Genomic DNA, 26,267 nt, shown 5'->3' with positions numbered 1-26,267 from the left:
TATGTTCTGCCCTTACCTGTTCCCAGCCACCCAGGGCGAGAGAGAAGACCGTCAGGAACCATCATCACAGCCTCAGAGACCCCCGGTCTGTTCTACCGGCAGGTGAGCACGAGCTCTACTACAGACACGCACACCCAGTATACACTAAGAAATGGCAGTAACTTTTTTATCCTAGAATGTCAAGGGGTTCAATAGCCCAAATAAGAGGAAAGTTGCCTTTTCGGAGTTTAAACGCAGGAAGGCAGACGTGGTCTTCCTACAGAGACCCACTTCAGCTCCCGTAACAGCCCAAAATTTCTAGACAAGCACTTTAGACAAATATACCTATCCTCGGCAGGGGAAAAAAAAAAGGGGTAGCCATATTATTCCATAACAAATCCCCCTTTCAAGTCGAGAAGGTGAAGAGAGATCCAAAGGGGAGATTTCTTATTTTAGTAGGCCTCCTCAAACAAAGTAAAATGACACTGGTCTCGGTATACGCACCCAGCGAGGGAGAACCCCACTTCTTTGACACATTTTTTCAGACGCTCCAGCGTTGGGCGGACGGACAGGTAATCTTAGCTGGAGACTTTAATAAAGTTATAAACCCTAGGGTGGATCGCTCCACACGCCAGCAGACACCAAGAAGGGAAGGGAACGGCCCCTTGCTGAAGGGCCTGAGGCAAATGGGTCTCATAGATATATGGCGAGAACAACACCAGGGAGACCGGGGTTACACTTTCTATTCTCATCCCCACGACAGTTAAGTAGGATTGACCACGTCTTTGTCTCTAGCAGAATGGTCCCACAGATTTCCGACACCAACATACATGACATTACATGGTCGGATCATGCATCGGTGGAGCTACGATGCACTCAAATTGGGTCTGTTAGGACAGGAGCAAATTGGAAGCTAAATTTGATTAAAATACCAGATATTGGGAAGCAAGTTAAAGAGGAAATCTCAAGATACTTTCATGCTAACCTAGGCAGTGTGGAATCTCACATTACGCTGTGGGAGGCTCACAAGGCCACGATGAGAGGAGTGCTGATAGATATGGCAGCCGGTAGGAAAAAGCAAAGGGAGGCCAAATTGACTCAGCTTTACCAGAGGTTGCACGAGCTCTCTACACTACATAGCCGTTCAGGTGGAGAGGACACATTACAAGAGTTGAAGGATGTCAGGATTGAACTTAACCTCCTCCTCACCTCAAGGGCTGAGAAGGACCTGAGTTGGACACAGAGGAAGTTCTTTGAGATGGCTAATAAGCCGGACATGATGCTAGCCACCAGACTCCGCAATAGGAAGCCAAATTTTAATATACATTCCATCAGGACAGCAGAGGGACGAGTCTCCTCTAACCCCAAAGTTACAGTGAGAGAGCTTGAGAAGTTTTATGCACAGCTATACAATGGGGAGAAGGTGACACATAACACTAAGACAAGCAGTAATCTGCGGAAATTCTTAGCAGACGCGGGTTTGCCACAACTGAACAGCTTGGAGTGAGAGGCAATTCAAGGCGACTTCTCGGTGGAAGAACTGGCTGCAGTGGTCAAGAATTTAAAGCCCCAGGCCCGGATGGGTTCTCTAATTTATACTATAAAAAATTCATAGGGGTGTTAGCACCACATATGCTCCGGATGTTCAATGGAGTACTCACAGGAGAACCATTCGCTGAGCAGATGCTCCAGGCGTCGATATCCGTGATTCATAAAGGACAAAGATCCCATGAATTGCCAAAGTTATAGGCCGATCTCATTGATTAATACAGATGTTAAAATCTATTCTAAATTGCTGGCTAATCGTTTAAGTGTCATTCTGCCGAGGCTAATTCATCCGGATCAAGTTGGCTTTATTAGAAATAGACAAGCGGCCGACAATACCAGACGGATTGTAGATATAATAGATTTTGTAGAAGCCAACGCGGTCCCGAGAGTAGTTTTAAGCTTAGATGCTGAAAAAGCCTTTGAAAGAATTGACTGGCCATACTTGGAGTCCACGCTTGGGGCATTTGGGTTTGGAAGCAAATTTCTAAGGGCAACAAAGGCATTATACAATGCACCGACAGCGAGGGTAGTTCACCAGGGGTTCCCCTCAGAGCTGTTTCAAATTAAAAGTGGTACGAGGCATGGATGCCCACTTTCGCCCTTGCTGTTCGCCTTATGCATCGAAACACTGGCAGCACAAATCCGACGCAACGCTGATATCTCTGGAGTACAGATCCATTCACAAGAACACAAAGTGGCTCTGTACGCAGATGACATTATTCTGACCCTCACTAAGCTGCTCATCTTGCTACCCAACCTGTTCGAGCTTCTAGAGCGTTTTGCCCGGATCTCTGGGTTTAAAATAAACCAGACAAAATCAGAGGCACTAAGCCTTAACATCCCATGAGAAACGGAGAAGTTGATTGAACTCAACTTTGAGTTTAAGTGGCGTCCAACATCCATTAGGTACCTAGGGGTGCATATCACAAAAACGATAGGCTCCTTATACCAAACAAATTACCCCAGTCTATTGAAGACCCTAAAAAAAGAATTACAAGACTGGGCGGCATATGGTATCTCCTGGATGGGTAGGATTTGTAGCGTCAAGATGAACATCCTTCCCCGGATTCAATACCTGTTCCAGACTCTCCCGATACCCGTGGTACGCGCGGACATTGCAGGGCTTCAAAAATCAATCTCAAAGTTTATTTGGAACGGTAAAAAAACACGGATTAGAGCCAAAATGATGCAGAAACCTAAGGAGGCGGGGGGGGGTCTAGCTGTCCCGAATATTATATCCTATTATAAGGCGGCGCAATTGTGCCAAATCACACAATGGCATGGGGACCCGGAGCTCAGGCGGTGGGTGGCTTTGGAGAAGGAGGTGTGCGCCCCGCTTGAGCTCAGGGACCTAATCTGGTACCCGAGGACACGGGTAAAGCATGTACACAGACCACTATCCTCTGTGCTCAACTCGCTCTCGGTCTTGGAGGCGTCTAAAAGTAGTCGCTCGCTATCCTCCAAACATACACTGTTGGCTCCCTTATACAGCAACCCAGACTTTGCTCCGGGCCTAGGAGGCAAGAGTTTCCCGTTGTGGCGCAAATTGGGGATTAGACGGCTAAAAGACCTGGAGGGTAGTAACACGATTAAATCATTTGAACACTTAAAGTCAGAAACGGACATACCCAACACGGAATTTATTAGGTATCTCCAGGTTCGGGCATTTTATAACGCATATCCGGTAAAACCACCACTAACAAACTTTGAGAAGCTCTGCGTGAGAGGTACAGACACGCGGGGACTGATTTCTGCTTTATGGTCAGTGCCAATACAAAAGAGACTGACAAACCCAGATTCATGGTTCAGTGGGAAGAAGACTTACAGAGCACACTAGAGGACGAGGACTGGTCAGCAATTTTTAAGGCCGCAGCCAGCAGCTCCATATGTACGACATTAAAGGAGAACTCATATAAAGTAATGTTACGATGGTATCTCACCTAATCAGATTAGCGAAATTTGTCCTGGGCTCTTCCCCGCTCTACCCTAGGCGGTGCGGGGAACGGGGGGACTTGATATACATGCTGTGGTCGTGCCCAAAAATAGTACCCTTGTGGGCCCAGATCCGAGATTGGCTACAGGGGATCTTTTTGGGCCTCCGAATTCAGCTTGACCCGTGGCTATTCCTGTTAGGCAAACCCACAAATGAGGTTTCTCGCTCTGGGAACAAATTAATTGCACACTTTTCAAACAGCTATGAGGTGCGAGACCGCAGCATTGTGGAATCAGAACGCAATTCCATCATTAGCAAAGATCAGGAACCGAATTTGGTTTATATGCCGAATGGAAAAGTTAACAAGCTTTGTTAACGATTCGGGCGATAAATTCCAAAAGGTCTGGTTGCCTTGGCTGGCCCAGACCGATATTCAAGGGGTGAACGATACCACAATATGGCTATGATTGAAGCAAATGAGTTCTCCTCTGATGGGTGAATGGGTGCCAGATGGGACGGGTTGACGTTAGGGAGGAACTCCATAGGTACAGCTAAGAAAATGGGTGCAGTGTCGCTCGTGCAGATACCGGTGAACAGTACTGAGGAAGTGCCTTGCGTTCGATTGACAAAGTTCAAGAGTACTACGATGGAAACTCATCGCCTGACCTTCCCCACCCCCCCTTTTTCTTTTTCTTTATGTGGTTGTCTTGTCCTGTCGTCTCCCCATCAAGTGTCTGTTATATGTGGTACGTCCCAGTCAGTTTTGTGTATACTTGGAAAAGTTGTCGACATTATTTTATCACCTGTATGTATGCACAATAAAACTAATAAAGACAAAGTTAAAAAAAAAAAAAACCAGACCTGTTGGGTGTCCTTGAGGACTGGAAGTGGCCACTCTGCCCTAATGCAGGGGTGCGCAAAGTGTGGGGAGTGAGATTTTCAGGGGGGGGTGGCGGCTGTTACAGAGGCCCCACGCTTCCCCGAAGGCATTTTAAATGAATGCCGGGGATCGCGCGAGGCCTCTGCAAACGTCTTCTTACCTTGGTTCCAGCGACGTGTCTCCATGGCAACCTGCATCAAATGACCCCATTATATCATTTGACACCGGAGCTGTGCAGGGAGGGGAGGCGCGAGCCAAAGGGGAGAGAAGACAGGGGGGCGCATTAAGGAAAGTGTGTGCACCCCTGCCCTAGGGTATCCACATAAATCCCAAAATTAATTGGAATATAACACACCATTTCTTTCCAGTGTTGACTTTCTGGGCTTGTGCCTCAATAGTTGACCCACATATCCCCAGACTTTCAACCACCTGACATTATAACTATGTGCTTGTTGTCAATCTTGTGTGTACTGTATCTCTGCCCTGAATGTGCTGCCTTTTGCTTAACATCTTATTCTATTCTTGGTGAACTGTCTCTCATTTTTATGTGGACCGAACATTTATGTCATTTATGTCATTTGACATGTAGCCCTTTTCTGCATTGTTTTAAGTTAAATTAACTGTTAGGGTTAATGCAGTGTTATTACAGACTTCATATCTCCAGAATCTATTTATTTTCCTGTTTAAAAGTTTAGCTGGCCCATAGTGCAATAAGCCGGCCTCACCCTGGGAGGAGAGTTTCAGGCAGGAGGTGGCTCTCCCAGGGTGAGGCTGGCTCATTGCACTTCATGCCAGCTGACCTCTACGATTTCCCCACATACGAAAAACTCGGCTACACAATTTCTGGTAGTGGGGAACTGCGTGCACGCTCTCCCCTGAATTTTGTTTGCTCAAATTTTATGAGTCTGTAACTGTTATATGCCCATAAGATATATTGTTTCCAACTGTCCATGAAATGTCTGTACATATAATGTATATTTCATATATTCCCGCTATAATCTAAAACCAAACAATCAGTCCTTAGAATTGTGCCCAAACCCAAAACATTTTAAGAGGCAAAACCAAAACTGAAACCGAAACAGAAGGACCAGTGAGCATCTCCAAAAAGATAGCAACAAACCCATGTGCATTCAAGTGATTCATTCCAATGATGATTGTCTCATGTTGATCTGTGCAAAATCCTCCTTTTCTTATCCTGTATTCTCTGTATATACTGAGCGAAATTTAAAGATGCATTGAAAGAAAGGGAAGTGTGGTAAACTAGACAAATGTAAGAATGTTTTTAATATCCGATCAAAGTACATACATGGGCAGAAAGAACGATTTTTCACTGAATTGTTGCTCTGTGTAAGAACAGTATAGTCAGCTTAATTTCCTAAATCACTAATAATTAGCGAAAACTAAAGTTACCAAAGGTAACCTATGATTGAGCTTTTTTTCTATATTAGGGCATTAAAATGGTTTTTACTAGCATTAATATTGTCTGGAGATGTGTGAATGTCAAAGTTGTTTCACAAGATTCTGGCTATGCTATCAAAAATGTGATACACTTTTAACAAGAAAAATGGCAAATTTCACCTTATTTCTGAAACTTTTAGGCATCTCTTATAACTTCCTAAATAGCATAATGAACAGTTCTGTATATGCATTACAATTGGTATAGCTAATATACGGCCATATGTGTTGAACACAAAATGTATTATTTATATTTAGCCGAATACAAGCTAAATAGAAATACAGTAGCATGTACTGTATGTGGCTAGATCTAGCAATAGTGTTTCTTGCTATTGTTATTCAAGATAATAAATAAGAATAATTTTTATTCAAGATAAGTAATAACAGTGTGTTAGGGGCTAACTAGACATAGTAACATACAAACTATTTTGAGTATAATAACAGGTTTGACACAATGTCCATTTACCATGAAGAAGCAAAGCACACAACATGGCTAATACTAATGATTGTGAAATACTATAAATGACATTATGGCATATCAGAGGCTTGAGAAGTAGTTTAGTTGTAATGTCACTGGCTTTAAAACAGCTGTTCCAGTGTCAGCTGTCCTTATGAAGGTCTTCAGTAAGTCATGCAACCTCCTTTTTCTGTTCAGGAATGGAAAATTAGATTGTATGTTCTTCAGGGCTTTGACATAGTGCCTGCAAAAATACTGATGGAGATGTACTAAAGGGTGGCCCGGGCAACACTGTGTCTTTCAGCAATGCAAGATGCCTTCCAGCTAACACAACATTTACTAAATGTCTAGAAGGCTTTTGTATTGTATTGTATGTCTTTATTTATATAGCGCCATTAGTGTACATAGCGCTTCACAGTAGTAATACATGTGGTAATCAAATAAATAACAGATAATATAAATAACAGATCATGGGAATAAGTGCTTTAGACATAAAAGTAACATTTCGGAAGAGGAGTCCCTGCCCCGAGGAGCTTACAGTCTAATTGGTAGGTAGGGAGAACGTACAACTGGTAGGCACAGTCAGGGTCCAGGTAGACGTGCTCAGTAGAAGATGTGGTCTGGTATCTTACATAAAAAGAAGCTAATTTTGATGTAAGACTATAAGTGGTGTTAGTCTTCCAGGTTGTCTATTCAAGTAGGTGTTCTAGAAGATCTACATTGCTGCATTTAATACCATAGAAATCAAGTAAACAAAAGGAAATGCACACCTAATTATTTATATATGAATCTTTAATACACCTTAGTTTGTTATTGTGTACATTTAATATAAATGCTATTGTATAAAGTATAGTATAATTGAAGTTCATGAATCCTATCACTTATTCAATAAGCCCCAAAGTGACAACTCCTAATAACTTTATTGAATAAGCCCCTATGTTTTGATGCAGATTTTTTCTAAAATGTGCTTTACTGATATTTATGCCTTGAGCTGTTTGACAACAATTACTCTTCCTGTGACATGTATAGCTTTCTTATATACAGTAATGTGCCAAATATATATTTTTACTTATTGGCGTTAAATAAAATACAAACTGTATGGATAGGTTTTAGATCAGAAAATGTTTAAGTCATTATCCAGTTATATTCCATACAGTTATAATTCCATACAGTTATATTCCATACAGTTATAATTCCATACAGTTATATTCCATACAGTTATAGTTTCTATTTTGATGAAAATGTATAGCCTTATTGTTTTATGCATTCTCTTTCAAAGAACACCATGTTACATACATTTAAAAATGAAAATACGTGGTATACTGTACGGATAAATTTGAATGTCTTTCCTAATTATATGTATTATGGTACTTGCAAATGCTAGGGGCTGTTGTACCATCTTCTATTCATTTAATAATGCAATTGCAAATTGGCTGATAGCATTTGTGCTAAAATACACACAGGGCATTGCAAAGATAAAAAAATTACTCTGCCTTTTCTCTTGTGTACAACAATTTGTCATGTAATTAGTCAAGCTAATTAAATTTTTGTAGCACTAATCAAACGAAAATGCTAAAATTTTCTTTGCAAAGCCTGTTTTCTGTCTGCTTGCATTTAACTTGATGGTTTGAAACAGGCCCTGCACTGTCTGCCACTCCACTTAACCACCTCATTTGCATTTTATATTGGTAAATCAAATTAACCATCAGTGGCTTTTAGAATGATTGACTGTGGTCAGGGCTGTTCAGATGGGACTTTGCACAGAAAAATACAGACATTTTAATATGAGTGAGCCTGTACTTTTTGTATTCAGCAAACTACATTCACTCAGCTAATTAAAAGTGGTTGTTGGTTGTTGCCAGCTTATGATAGATTTACCCATCTGGTGTGTATATATTCCTTTGTATAATTTCTTGATGGAAGGTTTTATCATGAAAATAAAAAGATTCTCTAAATAATACTCAATCTTTACATGGAAAAAACACACTCCTTTGCAGCATCCGTATTAAATGCCACCTGTCTAGGTTATGTAATACTATTAGTTAACTAATTCATGTACTGGTTGTACAATTACAGTTATTTACAGAATTACAGTTATTGCTTAAAACAGTTTCCTTGACTTGGACTAAATACATTAGCTTATACTATTTTGAAGGGAGAGAAGTAAGACTTGGTGTTGTTCATTAAATAAACAGAAGCAGGGCAGTAAAGATATCTACATTAATGTTTTGGTTACCAGTTAGATTAACACTACTAAATCAGTATTTTGTACAGAAAGCAATACTGACTCATAAGTGCTTGTGATGTTTTCCAAATGATAGCAGCATTTTTTATCTGAAAAATAATAATGGTAAAATAAAAAATAAAATTATTTCAAAGAAGTTGGTCAAATGTAAAGTCTCTCATTTGGTCCTGCAAAGCTCAAATTTCATTTGAGCAAAATGTAAATTATTATGCACATTGGTTATTTGTGCAAATTATGTATTCATCCACATACTGTTTGTTGAAGCTGAAATCCTAAAACCCAACTTGATAAAGACAGCCTTGCAGATAATTTAAAAGCTACACCAGGGACGTGATTTGGTTAGCATGACTAGTTATACGGTCAAAAAATACATAGCCAACATTGCATGGAAAAAATGATAACGAGCGGCCCTCCATGGATGTAAAAATAGCTAAGAAAGTTTTCTCCGTCAAGCAATAAGCCATGCACCCCGTCTGACACATTAAAGAAGAAACCCTAGAAATGCTATTGTTACTCGACATTACAAATGAATGCATTGCACAACACGATCACATAAGGGGCCAGATCAACAGAGCTCTGTTAAATTAATTAAACAACATTAATTAAGTAATAATCCCAAAAGAACAGGGCATTACTGGCCAATAATGCCCTGGCTGGAAGAGTTGAGGCCCCGAGGCGAAGCCCGGAATGCCCGGAATTTTACTGCTTTAGCCTATAATCTAAGTTAACAAAACGTTGTGTCTTAACGTGTATCTTCAAAGGCCAATAACGTTATGCGAAGGCCATTTGCAACAGTGCATAACCTCAAAGGTCCGTTAAGGTTAATGCATAGACTTAGTGTTACGTTAGTTAAGTCATACCTAAAGGTAGCGTTACTCCCATCCAGACTCTAAAAAAGTGCTTTTCCTATGGAGGAGGAGTGGCCTGAGGGTGAGAAAGAGAGTCCTATAGTAGTAGTGTCTTGATTTATATACCTAAACTCCACTCTCTATGTGTCTATCAGCCTTCTCCACAGAAAAAGCCCCTTTTCAGAGTGTGGATGGGAGTAATGATAAGACATACTTAACGTCACATTATTTGAACCTAACGCAACGTTGCGCTACAATAACATGATCTTAAACCTATGCGAATGAGATATACAACTGTCATTGCTTCTGCATATAATTAGCTTTGTGGATATGCGTTAACCTCAGTGAAAATAACGCTTGCTAGTGATTTGTTATCACAGGTAATGTGATGTTATGAGCCTTGACTTAACCATACTCTGTGAATGTGGCCCAAAATAGGTTTTGTCTGATTTCCCTTAATATAAGGAGTATGTTTATTACACTATTGTTTCATAACTTGGTTCATACAATGGATACTTGTAATGGAGTTGTGTGTGAACGAGACTAAAGGAGAGCAACCATTTTTAGTCCATAAACTGGGACTTTTTTCTGGCTTGTTATTTCTTTGAAAAATAGTTAGAAAGAAATTATTTGTCAAACAGATTAACAAAAGTAGCAGACCTGCCTAAATCCAGTATTAGCAGAAGAAACCCCTAGAAGAGATGAAAAATGGTGGTGCACTGCTAGAAGGAAAAAGGGCAAGAGCATGCTGCTTAAAAATAAAATGTATTTATTTGGCTGTTGGCAGCATAAAAAATGATCACAGAAGAGTGGTGGTGTGCATCTCTAATGCATTTCACGTCATCAGGCTTTGATAAAGCGCTTTTTTTTGTTTGAAAGTCGCTTGCACTGTTCCTTTAATGGAATACACTATGCCAATTATAGACTATGGGAACATACAGTAGTATATGGTACAGCACCCCAAACTCACCTTAGCAAACTAGACAATCTCTACAATTCAATATGCCGCTTTGTCCTCCAATGTAACCACAAAACACATTACTGCGAAATGCTCAAAGAACTAGATTAGTCATCACTTGAGACTAGGCACAAAGTTCATCTTTCTTGTCTTGCCTTCAAATACTTTCTGGGCAAGCTATCCGTCTATCTGAACAAGCTCCTCACCCCTACACATGCAGCACTAATCATCTGAGATCTGACTCCAAATTATTGTTCTTGGTCCCAGGGTTCAATAAATTATCTGGCCGCATCTCCTCTTCTTACCGTGCACCCCACAACTGGAACAATCTACCCGAGATTCTCAAAGCCACCAGTCTAAGTTATTTATAAACTAAATATGTCTCATATTTTTATCTGGTCTGTAACTGTGTCATACGCCTAAAAAGTTAAAATATGTTAAACTGTTCATGCAATGTCTTTATACATAATGTATAAACCAGTGCATTTAATGTACCCATGTATTTGAAACCATGTATTTGAAACCATGTATTTGTCATCATAACTCTATACCGAAGACATACTTTAAAACGAGGGGTAACTCAATGTACTGTATTACTTCCTGGTAAAACATTTTATAAATAAATGAAGAAAGAAAGGTAATTCCTCAGCTCTCCCGTTCATCTGCCATGGCTGGCAGTTTCAGCCCAACTTTCACCAGTATCCTGTCTGGTGTGCTAGATCCTTCTTTGGCACAATATTGCGTAGCTGTTGACACACTTGTTCTGTTAAACACAACACCTGAGCCGCATTTTTTAGAATCGGCTCAAGAGAGCATAGATTACGGACCAGAAAGACGAGGAGAGGAGGCACAAAGAAGAGGAAGAGGAAGAGGAGGCTGGCCAAGATACAGGGGACAAAGGACACCAGGCCGACCCATAGTATCTGGTATAGGTTCTCTGACAGAGAACTCCAGCATCTATATACAGTAGACAAGGTACTAAGGGACTTTGTTACCCCTCTACCATCCTATGTCCAGGACACTAAGGACGTTCTGAAGCGTCTGGATGGCATTGAAATAGATAAAGAGACTCTACTAGTCAGTTTTGACGTTGAGTCTCTCTATACTAGCATCCAACATGATGTAGGCCTCTGGGCAGTCAAATATTTTCTCTCTACGCGAAGTCTGCTGTTCACGGAACACAACTCATTTATCCTGGAACTCCTTGAATATATCCTCCAGCACAACTACTTCCTTTTCAACTGTAAATATTATCTGCAGGTACAAGGTACGGCTATGGGCACCACGTGTGCCCCCACGTACGCTAACCTCTACCTAGGCTGATGGGAAGAGGTTAGCATATTCTCCGAAGCAATGCTACAATACACAGAACACATCGATATATGGATCAGATATATCGATGATATTATGTTGCTGTAGAAAGGAAGTAGACAAGAACTAGATAAATTTCTCCAACTTCTAAAAGCCAACGAACACAACCTCAAACTAACTTCGGAGATCAGCAGAGAAAGTATCACCTTTCTAGATCTCAAAATCACTAAAACTCAAAACGGCTACCTCTCTACTTGCAATCATAAAAAGAAGACAGCAACCAATAGCTACCTCATGGCGGACAGTTTCCATCCGAAAGCTCTAATCAGAGGTATCCCGACTGGACAGTACCTCTGAATTAGACGGAACTGCTCAGATCTGGCAACTTTCAAGGTACAGGCCAAAATAATGAGAGACAACTTCCTGGCACGTGGCTATTCAAAATCACAACTCAAGCTAGCTTACGATCGAGCAGTGACCACGCCAAGAGATGACCTTCTCAAAAACAAACAAAAAAAGGATGGAAATAAAGAAATTAGATGCATCAGCCCTTTTAACTGTCAATGGAGAGATATCAATCACATATTAAACAAACATTGGCACATACTTACCAACGATGAAGATTTGAAAAAGGTTTTAAAAGAAAAACCATCAGTTTTCTAGAGGCACTCATGTAATATTCGCGATCATCTTGTGCACAGCCATTTTACAAGACAAAAAAGTAAGGGACATGGCTTACGGTTAAAGGCTTTTACAAATGTAAGGCCTGCCAATTCATGAGAGAAAGTCAAACTTTCACCAACACACAAAATACAAAAACCTTCACTTTGAAGGACTTCATAAACTGCAAAAGCACAGGGGTCATCTATTTGATAACTTGCTCTTGCGGCAAGAAATACGTTGGAAAAACCAAACGTGAATTCAGGAGAAGAGTCCTTGAACATCTGGGCTCTATCAGAAATTCCGTTGACACTCCAGTCTCCAAACATGTGCATGAAATTCTCGCTGGAGATATTAAAACACTAGTCTTTCAGGGTATCGACCACATTGCCCCAAGTATACGCAAGGGCAACTGGGATCAAAAACTTTTGCAATGTGAAGCCAGATGGATCTATACATTACATACACAGTATCCATCTGGCTTGAATAAAGGTTTTGTATATACCCCTTTTCTATAATAAAAAAACGGTACTATGTGCACCATAAAAGGTATTCTTTCCAATTCTCTGATATTCTTCAAGTAACCATAATCATACAAAATTATTTAAAAATGGAACAAAATGGTCATATACAACTTAAACTTATGCCACTATCTGTTACACTGCATGCAGTACCTGCATGCCACCATCACACAAGGCTACCACTAGCGTCTATCGGTTGCAACGGCAACGTCTATGTATAAAGGGGCCGACAGAGACGTGGCAACGCCCATCCCGGAAGAAGTCGCAGTTAGCGATGAAACGTACGTCGGGTCTTAGCCGACTTTGATGGCAATAGATTGCACTATTTGAGATTTATGTTTATATATAAGTTTGGGACCTTCTGTCCCAATTCCTTACTTGCGGTACTACCAGTGCTGTGTCTGATTCCCTGTACGCGATTTACTGTGTTGCTACGCTATGAGACTTGACTCCCACACGTGACAAAGACGATCAAGGGTATTCAAGCTACTGTGACACATATTCACATCTGTCACGCCGATATATTACAACTAGATAAGAGACAAAAGTGTCCGGTACTTTTACCATCTAGATTCACTATTAGCTAATAACAGCATGAAGATATAAGGGTATTTTTAACCCCTTAGGCGAGACAATATGTGGCCCCAATTACATGGCTTTATCGTGGGGATGCAGCTAGACCCTAACTAAGGGTTTGTATATAACCTGCGATATATACGGCAAATACCAGTATCAATCAATTATCACAGATCACAGCAAATCCACAGACCCGTGTCATACGCCATTTCTATGTGTCCAGTACTTCTATTCTGACATCAGCAGCATACATTAAACCTGTTTTTAACCCTTCCGATACAGTATACAGATATTTGCTCAATTACCCCACTTATGGTATGTTTCACTACTCGGCTGGGGGTTAATACCCTAGTGGCTGATTTGTACAAAAAAACAACCACAAAAAGGTGACAATCTGACCCATATACTTAGCATTGAGCAACTTGCACCCTGAAGAATGATGTAGAGAATACAATATGATTTAGCCATAATACACTTGGATATATACTTACCTTTACTGGTAACTGACCTCAACATCACATAGGCTGTATAATTACTGAATTGTACTGCACATGCGCAGGAAGCCTGTCCACTGAGTGAAAACAACACTCTAGAGGCACTATAATTTACACCTCTCTTGTTCTTCTGTGCGTCTTGTAAGATCGGGCTCATCAGATTACATCACTACTATACCATTAATATCTATGGGTTGAAGAATCAGCAACGCAGTCACTTCACAAGACTGAAATTAATACACAGTGTACCACACACTCCCATATGAACTCTATATCACAGGTTAACAGTCACACCCTGTGGTAAAAAGGATTCATATATAGGGGATTTTCCCGATATCCTGATATTACATCTACACTATTTACAAGGAGGATGTACACAAAAACTTAGTACCAGGAATGACATCACTTTGGAATAAACATAAATCCCATTTAGAGGCATCTGTATATACCATGTTCTTTTGAATTAGGAGGTATATATATTATATCTTTAAAAATTAAAAATTAAAAAAAAATTTCAATAAAAATATTTTTAACTGTACACATTTAGTTGTAAAAGATGACCATGTTGTTATAACTTTATCTTGGTCTGCAGTGCGCCACCATTTGGGACTTTCCGTGTACTCATCTCAGTACACAATCTCAGATTTGTCCTCCAATGTAACCACAACACACATTACAGCGAAATGCTCAAAGAACTAGATTAGTCAACACTTGAGACTAGGCACAAAGTTCATCTTTCTTGTCTTGCCTTCAAATACTTTCTGGGCAAGCTATCCGTCTATCTGAACAAGCTCCTCACCCCTACCACATACAGCACTTATCATCTGAGATCTGACTCCAAATGATTGTTCTTGGTCCCAGGGTTCAATAAATTATCTGGCCGCACCTCCTCTTCTTACCGTGCACCCCACAACTGGAACAATCTACCTGAGATTCTCAAAGCCACCAGTCTAAGTTATTTAAAAACTAAATCTGTCTCACATATTAATCTGGTCTGTTACTGTGTCATACGCCTAAAAAGTTGAAAAATGTTAAACTGTTCATGCAATGTCTTTATACATAATATATAAGCCAGTTCATTTAAAGTACCCATGTATTTGAAACCATGTATTTGTCATCATAACTCTATACCGAAGACATACTTTAAAACGAGAGGTAACTCAATGTACTGTATTACTTCCTGGTAAAACATTTTATAAATAAATGAAGAAAGAAAGGTAATTCCTCAGCTCTCCCGTTCATCTGCCATGGCTGGCAGTTTCAGCCCAACTTTCACCAGTATCCTGTCTGGTGTGCTAGATCCTTCTTTGGCACAATATTGCGTAGCTGTTGACACACTTGTTCTGTTAAACACAACACCTGAGCCGCATTTTTTAGAATCGGCTCAAGAGAGCATAGATTACGGACCAGAAAGACGAGGAGAGGAGGCACAAAGAAGAGGAAGAGGAAGAGGAGGCTGGCCAAGATACAGGGGACAAAGGACACCAGGCCGACCCATAGTATCTGGTATAGGTTCTCTGACAGAGAACTCCAGCATCTATATACAGTAGACAAGGTACTAAGGGACTTTGTTACCCCTCTACCATCCTATGTCCAGGACACTAAGGACGTTCTGAAGCGTCTGGATGGCATTGAAATAGATAAAGAGACTCTACTAGTCAGTTTTGACGTTGAGTCTCTCTATACTAGCATCCAACATGATGTAGGCCTCTGGGCAGTCAAATATTTTCTCTCTACGCGAAGTCTGCTGTTCACGGAACACAACTCATTTATCCTGGAACTCCTTGAATATATCCTCCAGCACAACTACTTCCTTTTCAACTGTAAATATTATCTGCAGGTACAAGGTACGGCTATGGGCACCACGTGTGCCCCCACGTACGCTAACCTCTACCTAGGCTGGTGGGAAGAGGTTAGCATATTCTCCGAAGCAATGCTACAATACACAGAACACATCGATATATGGATCAGATATATCGATGATATTATGTTGCTGTAGAAAGGAAGTAGACAAGAACTAGATAAATTTCTCCAACTTCTAAAAGCCAACGAACACAACCTCAAACTAACTTCGGAGATCAGCAGAGAAAGTATCACCTTTCTAGATCTCAAAATCACTAAAACTCAAAACGGCTACCTCTCTACTTGCAATCATAAAAAGAAGACAGCAACCAATAGCTACCTCATGGCGGACAGTTTCCATCCGAAAGCTCTAATCAGAGGTATCCCGACTGGACAGTACCTCTGAATTAGACGGAACTGCTCAGATCTGGCAACTTTCAAGGTACAGGCCAAAATAATGAGAGACAACTTCCTGGCACGTGGCTATTCAAAATCACAACTCAAGCTAGCTTACGATCGAGCAGTGACCACGCCAAGAGATGACCTTCTCAAAAACAAACAAAAAAAGGATGGAAATAAAGAAATTAGATGCATCAGCCCTTTTAACTGTCAATGGAGAGATATCAATCACATATTAAACAAACATTGGCACATACTTACCAACGATGAAGATTTGAAAAAGGTTTTAAAAGAAAAACCATCAGTTTTCTAGAGGCACTCATGTAATATTCGTGATCATCTTGTGCACAGCCATTTTACAAGACAAAAAAGTAAGGGACATGGCTTACGGTTAAAGGCTTTTACAAATGTAAGGCCTGCCAATTCATGAGAGAAAGTCAAACTTTCACCAACACACAAAATACAAAAACCTTCACTTTGAAGGACTTCATAAACTGCAAAAGCACAGGGGTCATCTATTTGATAACTTGCTCTTGCGGCAAGAAATACGTTGGAAAAACCAAACGTGAATTCAGGAGAAGAGTCCTTGAACATCTGGGCTCTATCAGAAATTCCGTTGACACTCCAGTCTCCAAACATGTGCATGAAATTCTCGCTGGAGATATTAAAACACTAGTCTTTCAGGGTATCGACCACATTGCCCCAAGTATACTGTACGCAAGGGCAACTGGGATCAAAAACTTTTGCAATGTGAAGCCAGATGGATCTATACATTACATACACAGTATCCATCTGGCTTGAATAAAGATTTTGTATATACCCCTTTTCTATAATAAAAAAACGGTACTATGTGCACCATAAAAGGTATTCTTTCCAATTCTCTGATATTCTTCAAGTAACCATAATCATACAAAATTATTAAAAATGGAACAAAATGGTCATATACAACTTAAACTTATGCCACTATCTGTTACACTGCATGCAGTACCTGCATGCCACCATCACACAAGGCTACCACTAGCGTCTATCGGTTGCAACGGCAACGTCTATGTATAAAGGGGCCGACAGAGACGTGGCAACGCCCATCCCGGAAGAAGTCGCAGTTAGCGATGAAACGTACGTCGGGTCTTAGCCGACTTTGATGGCAATAGATTGCACTATTTGAGATTTATGTTTATATATAAGTTTGGGACCTTCTGTCCCAATTCCTTACTTGCGGTACTACCAGTGCTGTGTCTGATTCCCTGTACGCGATTTACTGTGTTGCTACGCTATGAGACTTGACTCCCACACGTGACAAAGACGATCAAGGGTATTCAAGCTACTGTGACACATATTCACATCTGTCACGCCGATATATTACAACTAGATAAGAGACAACAGTGTCCGGTACTTTTACCATCTAGATTCACTATTAGCTAATAACAGCATGAAGATATAAGGGTATTTTTAACCCCTTAGGCGAGACAATATGTGGCCCCAATTACATGGCTTTATCGTGGGGATGCAGCTAGACCCTAACTAAGGGTTTGTATATAACCTGCGATATATACGGCAAATACCAGTATCAATCAATTATCCCAGATCACAGCAGATCCACAGACCCGTGTCATACGCCATTTCTATGTGTCCAGTACTTCTATTCTGACATCAGCAGCATACATTAAACCTGTTTTTAACCCTTCCGATACAGTATACAGATATTTGCTCTATTCCCCCACTTAAGGTATGTTTGACTACTCGGCTGGGGGTTAATACCCTAGTGGCTGATTTGTACAAAAAAACAACCACAAAAAGGTGACAATCTGACCCATATACTTAGCATTGAGCAACTTGCACCCTGAAGAATGATGTAGAGAATACAATATGATTTAGCCATAATACACTTGGATATATACTTACCTTTACTGGTAACTGACCTCAACATCACATAGGCTGTATAATTACTGAATTGTACTGCACATGCGCAGGAAGCCTGTCCACTGAGTGAAAACAACACTCTAGAGGCACTATAATTTACACCTCTCTTGTTCTTCTGTGCGTCTTGTAAGATCGGGCTCATCAGATTACATCACTACTATACCATTAATATCTATGGGTTGAAGAATCAGCAACGCAGTCACTTCACAAGACTGAAATTAATACACAGTGTACCACACACTCCCATATGAACTCTATATCACAGGTTAACAGTCACACCCTGTGGTAAAAAGGATTCATATATAGGGGATTTTCCCGATATCCTGATATTACATCTACACTATTTACAAGGAGGATGTACACAAAAACTTAGTACCAGGAATGACATCACTTTGGAATAAACATAAATCCCATTTAGAGGCATCTGTATATACCATGTTCTTTTGAATTAGGAGGTATATATATTATATCTTTAAAAATTAAAAATTAAAAAAAAATTTCAATAAAAATATTTTTAACTGTACACATTTAGTTGTAAAAGATGACCATGTTGTTATAACTTTATCTTGGTCTGCAGTGCGCCACCATTTGGGACTTTCCGTGTACTCATCTCAGTACACAATCTCAGAATTGTCCTCCAATGTAACCACAACACACATTACAGCGAAATGCTCAAAGAACTAGATTAGTCAACACTTGAGACTAGGCACAAAGTTCATCTTTCTTGTCTTGCCTTCAAATACTTTCTGGGCAAGCTATCCGTCTATCTGAACAAGCTCCTCACCCCTACCACATACAGCACTTATCATCTGAGATCTGACTCCAAATGATTGTTCTTGGTCCCAGGGTTCAATAAATTATCTGGCCGCACCTCCTCTTCTTACCGTGCACCCCACAACTGGAACAATCTACCTGAGATTCTCAAAGCCACCAGTCTAAGTTATTTAAAAACTAAATCTGTCTCACATATTAATCTGGTCTGTTACTGTGTCATACGCCTAAAAAGTTGAAAAATGTTAAACTGTTCATGCAATGTCTTTATACATAATATATAAGCCAGTTCATTTAAAGTACCCATGTATTTGAAACCATGTATTTGTCATCATAACTCTATACCGAAGACATACTTTAAAACGAGAGGTAACTCAATGTACTGTATTACTTCCTGGTAAAACATTTTATAAATAAATGAAGAAAGAACGGTAATTCCTCAGCTCTCCCGTTCATCTGCCATGGCTGGTAGTTTCAGCCCAACTTTCACCAGTATCCTGTCTGGTGTGCTAGATCCTTCTTTGGCACAATGTTGCGTAGCTGTTGACACACTTGTTCTGTTAAACACAGGACTTTTGGTCAGTGCTTTTTTGCCATTTCTTCATGTCTACCCTTGTAGGAATATCTCCTGAAACCGCCTGAGGCACCAACACTGGGGACATTCCCACACCTTGGGCAGCGAATCTGTCTTCCTCCTCCCTCACTTCCGCAGTAGCTGGGTGAAAGTGGGAGCACTTGTCACCCATTCATGCAATTGTAATCATAGCACAATAGATTTATCATATTTAGTCGCTCTGAAGACCTGGGAGATTCTAACCACATCTATCAAGTCAAGTGGGATACGTACTCTAATCTTTGTATGTAGAATCAATTTTTCAGTTCTCACACAGTTTTTCTCCATTACCTTAGACAGTGGACCAGCATTAAAATTAAAATTATTCAACACTTTCAGTAGTACCATAGGCACTAAGACAGGATAGAATAGTGTAAAGGATCCATTAATGCATTTAAGTATCATGAGTGTAATGGGAAGTATGTAGTGCTAAAATAGTCCTGTTAGGATTATTGGAAGCCTTGCAGGAGGGGATTCCTAGTTTCAGTACAGCAGTCTGTACTTACAGTTCACAATTCCAGTCTCTTCTGGACCCAGGTTTAGAACCAGCACCAGCTTTGCTCACTGAAGTGCACATGCAACAGCAGGATCTCAGTTTAGATGGTGTGCAACTCTCTAAGCTGAGGATCAACAGCCACAATACAGCTCCACAGAAAGGCACAGGCCTAACTTATACTCAGCTGTATAAGCAGCACCTGTCTCTTCAGTGAGTCCATCCCAAGAGAAAGCTGTTCCTAAATCAGGATCCTTTTCTTGTTTTTGTCGTTTCTCCTTACTGGATACAAATTCACAGGCATGGGTAGCTAATTATTTTTTATTGGATAATTCTGCATAGGCACTGCATGTGCACTTTCTAGAGTTAGCCCCCACCCCCTTAAAGGCTCTCTGGGAGTTGTAATAATTTCCTGTTTTTGAGCCTGAACAATACATATATCGTTTCCTGTCTCATTGCAGACCAGTAGACAGAGATGCATAAAATGCATAGTGACAGAAAGTTTTTTTTTTTTTGCACATTTAAAGATAATGCATTGTTTAGGACGGTGGTCTATGCTATAATGATGTGCCATCCATCTTTCTAGTATGTTTGTAACACAACCAAAGATTACTTTGCAATGCATTGCAGCAATCTCTAGCTGCGAAGGGGTTAACACAATCAATGTCTGAATCAGTATTCACATAAAAACGATTATTAGAAGATGCTGGTTACAAACATGTAGGTAAGCATAACGAATGCCTGAAAGGAGAATAGGGAGTATAGAAACAAACTGCTGCTAAGGCCTTGTGGTTTGTACTATAATTATGGGTTGTAACAGCACATGCATACAGATTTGAATGAATAATAAAAGACTGAAGTCTCTGAGCAATATGCACTTTTAAAAACATTTCACAAAAACACAAAATCAAGGACGCAATTATGCAGCAAATGTAAAGACATTGGGACAACTCTAGAAATATCATGTAGACATTCTTAGGTAATGTCAAAAATGCAACATATCTGAAGAATTATCCTGGGGATTCAAAGTAGGGTGTCATAACCAGCACAGTCTACACCGCTACAAAATGTATTTATTTGAATACCAACACAATGCTTACAAATCAAGGCATACTAATCATACAATATATTTCTTACAGTACTTAAACGTGTGGTGCAGTCTTCAATATCACAAAGGGTAACATACATAAAACAAAAATTGCCATTGGTAATTATATTTATGCATAGTTAAAATTGGATGTAATTAAGATAGCAAATAATCAAATCACATGTTTTCATTAAATGTACAAAAGAATAAAATTGTATGGAGCAAATCAGGGTGTTTTTAAAGGACAGCTGGAATACGCGTGTGATCTGACAGAGACATTTTCTTGTCAATCTAAAAAAGCTACCAAATTATAGCTTCAGGGAACCATTTGAATAATGTCCAGTGCAAAAAATCAGAATAGTATGACATGGAAAAGTGATTCAACAAAACCATGCATCCATCTTCATGGGAAAAGCCCGAAACCTCTTCTATATGCCTTAGAAAACAATATAGTCCGTATTGAACTCATTGAGAACCAGAACTGGTTCAGGAAGCTTTAAATCTCCGGCGATATTGAAGGTTTTAAGACTAGTGAACATTTTTTCATTGTAACTGTTCATTATTGTAATACATTTATTAGTATGTTTTCTGAATAGGAATTTATAGATGGCAGATGTCCTGTGAAATTACAGTATATTTTGGGTGAAAAGTGGTTGCAGCCATGAATTCTTCAAAACAAAAAAATATTTAATCAAATAAATATTTGATGATGTATTTAGAGTATATTTTTCTTTGATTATTTGATCTAATTGGTGGAAACTGACAATCATTTATGGAAGAGTGGAAGAAGTATTAGCAAGGGTGCAGTATTTGATATACATTCAGTCTATACTTGTGACTCGATTCACTGCAATCAAGTGATTGTACAAACCAAAGTGTTATTGAATTCAGCCTTAGATGGCACACGGGCAACAATAAATTATAGTCCAGTTTTTCAGGTACCAAATTTTAATTTAAAGACCAATAAATTGCTGTATATAAAAATGATGTATGCATTAGCAGACCAGTAATGTGTAAGCATATGTAAGCAATGAATTAAAACTTTCCTGATGTGGTTTTATTTTAAAAGAGATTAAAATATAGTAGTAGTAGTAGTAGTAGTAGTAGTAGTAGTAAACTCTTTCAATACACTGCATACAAATAATACAATTAACAATAATGAAGCTGGTAAAAATGAATTAGGTTACTGAGATGGTTTCCAATCCATTATTTAAATGAGCAGTTTCCCCTACCACCAAAATGAACGAATGGCAGTGACATGAGTTAAATCTGAGTGACTGATGTCTTGAAAAGAATCAGACACATGTGAGGAGGTATAAATTTGTAGAATATTTTGCATACATTAGCACACATGAAATTGAAGACATGCATTTCTTGGTTCCTATTGAAGGCTGTGTATCAGTCTGAAGACTTAAAAAATATATATGTAGTGGTGTTCCCCTGGCCCCTCTCTGTACCTCCGCTGCGGGGGGTGATCGCGGGCGCTGTCAGGGACGAGCGGCAGACCCGCCGGTACTTTAGGAAGGTGGGGGCTGAGCAGGGAGCGTTCCTGAGGATCCGCAGTGGCCCGATAGCATAGGGCGCCGCCATGTTGTGTCTAGCACATGCGCAGTACCATGCGCGACGGGAGGCACTGAGGAAGTTCGCGCATGCGCAGTGAATAGCGCGCGAAGGCTGGCCAATAGAACAGAGGCTCTGAGCTGGGACTACAATTCCCATGAGCCCTAGCAGGGACATGTGATGCCAGGGAGCAAATAGGAGAGGAGGATTTGCTGGCAGCCAGGGAAGGGAAGCGTGGGGGAGAGACCACGCTAGCAGTGCGCCCCGGGGAAACAAGGGGAGAGGAGGTGTGTGTTGCAGGGGGTCAGTGACCCACTGCATAAGCCAGAGATTCCCTTTAGGCCCCAGTACAGGCCCTGAGTCATCACTAACTTGTGGTTCTGCAGGGAACAGGACAGCATACCCTTTACTGTACTAGCAGACAGGGACACAGTATTCTTTCTGCGCTGCTGTGCAGTCTGTGGTTTGGGAGCAAGCTGCTGGAGACAAGCAACTACTCGTGAGAGACTACGCTGGATCGGCGGTTCCTTTGCAAAGCACAGTTACCGGCTGCTGGAGTGGCCGGAAGGTATAAGTGCACCAACACCGGTACCTGCAGGCGCTGATCCCGCCTTGGGGGAGGGTTCTTTGGGGACACTGGGTTGAGTGACCAAGGGACTGGTAAAGTACATTGGACACGGTGGGGGGTACACGTGGTGGTGGGAGAAGGGGACATTGCTCTAGGTGAAGTGTGGCAAGGCCACAGGTGTCTGATTGCTAAGTACCAGCTATTCATGCACTGTGATTATATGTGTGATAGGTGTATGTTTAGGTTTTCCGTTCACTTACTAGTAAAAGGTTACAACGTTGTTGCTTATTATCATTATTCTTGCCTAGGGAAATCTTACTTATTGGGGATCCTGGGTAAGTGGAGGCGATCAAACGTCGGTTCTATGAACATATTTACAACATTAAAAGAGGCCTGGATACACATAGCGTATCGAGCCATTTCCTCCAAGTGCATGACAAAAACCCCAAAGGTTTAAAATGTATAGCGATAGAGGCAGTCACGACAAATTGGCGCGGTGGGAATAAGGGAGGGGCACTAGGTAAAAGAGAATCCTTTTGGATTTACGAACTGAAAACACTCACCCCTTTCGGGCTCAATATTGAATTTGACCTGAAACCTTTCCTTCTGGACAGATAAAGTATCCATCTAATAAATAGATTATTCTATCTCCATTTCACAGGGCTCTGGTATAGCACACTATTATATTTAAATTTATTGATTATCACAGGAGAACCACTCTATATATATATTTTGTAAACATCACATAAGTTATATATGTAATAGGTTATTTGATTGATTTCTACTTAAAATCAATATTGTAGTAGCCACATATTTTCACTGATCACAGCATACACAATTATATGCATTTTAATTAACTCACATATTTACTTGGTCACCACTGCACAATTGCTTTTCATATTATATAAAATAATTTTTACAATTGACATACTTTATTAAGTTTATAATACTTCACATACATCACATATATACATATCTCATTCACTTCCACATTCATACAACATTATCACATCCCATCACCCAATGTATGGGAACATATATTTTTATACCTACACAGCACCATCACATCCTTCACCAATTATAAGGGTATATATATATTTTTTCTTCATTAAATATATGATCTACTGTTTAGGTTAGTTTTGAATTCTGCTCAACATGCTTCTTATATAGGGCTCACAACTGTTGTTTGATAATATCAATAATGATTCAGAGATTAGGCTATATATTTCTCATGTTCCATTGTCATTATTTAAAATTTTAGACAGTGTAAATATATTATTATTATTTAATATGTATCACTTGTCATTTTATGTTTTATGTTTGTTTTTGTGTATATGTTCTTGTTCGAGACGCTGATAGTCCCAAGTACACATCTTCGCATGAGCAAGTTTATTCTGATGTACTGCACCTTTAATCCGGGACTATATATATCGGGACATACAGGGACTACTTTTTTATACTACGTTTACCCCTGAGGAAGAAAGCTAGACTTTCGAAACGCGTAGGGTGTTTCTAAGAGGTCCTCCAGACTCGGTGGTGAATCCTGTCCCCCTTGGAACCTGCTAGCAGATGCCCGTTGGCTGCCGAATCCGGGCGGATATCCATCCGCGTTCACTAGAGCTCCGTTTGGCGCGCTTCTAACAGCCGAGCAGGAAGGAACTACCATTCCCCGGCAGACACGAGAATCTTCCGTGTCCAGGGCGCACAGAGGCGGATGCCACAAACAGAGGGAGCAAGCACTATCCACGGTTAACAACAAACGTGGGAGCCCAGCAGTCCGGTGCAGCAGCAGCCATCCATAGAGGGGATACTCTTATATATCCACTGCCTGATACCTTCTTACTTTTGGTAAGCAGGTACCCCCACCTGAGTTGGAGTGTCCTAACAGTTTCTATTTTATGTATTTTATGTAATTTTAATGATATGCTTTATTAAATGTGTTTGTAATTGGTCACCTGTTGTTCCCAGCGTCCGTCTTATGTTATATGTTTGTATGTATGTCTCACAGTATTACACTATGTTGTGATTTTTTTCCCTTACATGTTTTCCCATCACATGTGGAACATCCATTCCCAGGAGAAACATCCACGCCACTGGTTGTATATTTCCAGTACTATATATTATATGTTCATATTTTATTAGTGCAGAGCGCCATTGATATATAATTTTTGTGCTGTTTGATACCTGACTGGGGTTCAGGGATATATCATAGGCTGCCTACACATTAGGATATAGCGCTACCTATTTGTTTTGTATCTTGTATTTTCTCCCCCTTGGGTTAGCAGCTTAATCCATACATATTAATATGTCTCAGTTGTTTGCTCTACGAGCTAATCGTCACATTGATATAGATAAAATCTTCTCAGATGATGACCCCCCTGTTATTATGGAGGAAACTCCAGACAATATGTATGACCTTGTCGAAAGACTTGAAAAATCACTTATGAGTGAAATCAAGCAAATGTGGGACGTAATTACTCTTGAGAAGTATGTTGAGCAGAAAAGAATACCACGTGGATTAAGAATATTTAAACCATCCACGACAGATTTCCATAGTGAGGAGTTCCTTTTGGAGTGGAACAGAATCCTCGATAACTGTTCCTTTGAACTTATTCGATTGCTCATATCCAAGCGCAAAAATTCTATTACAGACGTTGGATAGTGAGATCAATCATTTAAAGGAGCAGTTCGAGGTCTTCAAAGATCATAGTGAGTTGCCAGCTCTGGAAAATAAAATTAAAATCAAGATGGATACTTTCCAGAAAGAAATTATAGGCCGCAAACAGTCTAAATTTCACAGGGACAGAATAGACTATAAGACGGGGTGCTATAGAAGTTGGCAGAAAACATCTAAAGACAATGCTAAATATAGACATCCCAAAGCCACCACTCCCAAGGATTATTCCCATAAAATACCGAACCACTATAAGAAAGTGATAATTAGTAGCAAAGAGACTACTCCCAAACCGGTACAGTTTCTGTCCCCCAAACCTAAGAGGGTCGATAGGCGTGCTAAGCCTAATCAATTAAACAACCCTGAAACACCAATTGGACATCTGGATGGGGAAATTGACAGTATCTTTGAGCGTTACCAGCACAGCTTCAAGTACCAACCACTGGTGGACTTTGAGCAGGAAATTAATAACTCT

The 26,267-nt window shown here is 40.2% G+C and overlaps 1 non-coding gene across 1 annotated transcript; it reads left to right on the top strand.

Annotated features, from left to right (window-relative positions):
- Positions 1–5,061: 5,061 nt before the first annotated feature.
- Positions 5,062–5,218, top strand: LOC142473179 (U1 spliceosomal RNA). The gene has a single exon (XR_012790000.1). It is a non-coding gene; the product is annotated as a U1 spliceosomal RNA (small nuclear RNA).
- Positions 5,219–26,267: the final 21,049 nt, after the last annotated feature.

Source organism: Ascaphus truei, chromosome 1 (assembly GCF_040206685.1).
Source record: "Ascaphus truei isolate aAscTru1 chromosome 1, aAscTru1.hap1, whole genome shotgun sequence".
NCBI lineage: Eukaryota > Metazoa > Chordata > Amphibia > Anura > Ascaphidae > Ascaphus > Ascaphus truei.
The sequence above is the reverse complement of the archived record's forward strand: the minus strand, read 5'-3'. Positions and strand labels throughout refer to the sequence as shown.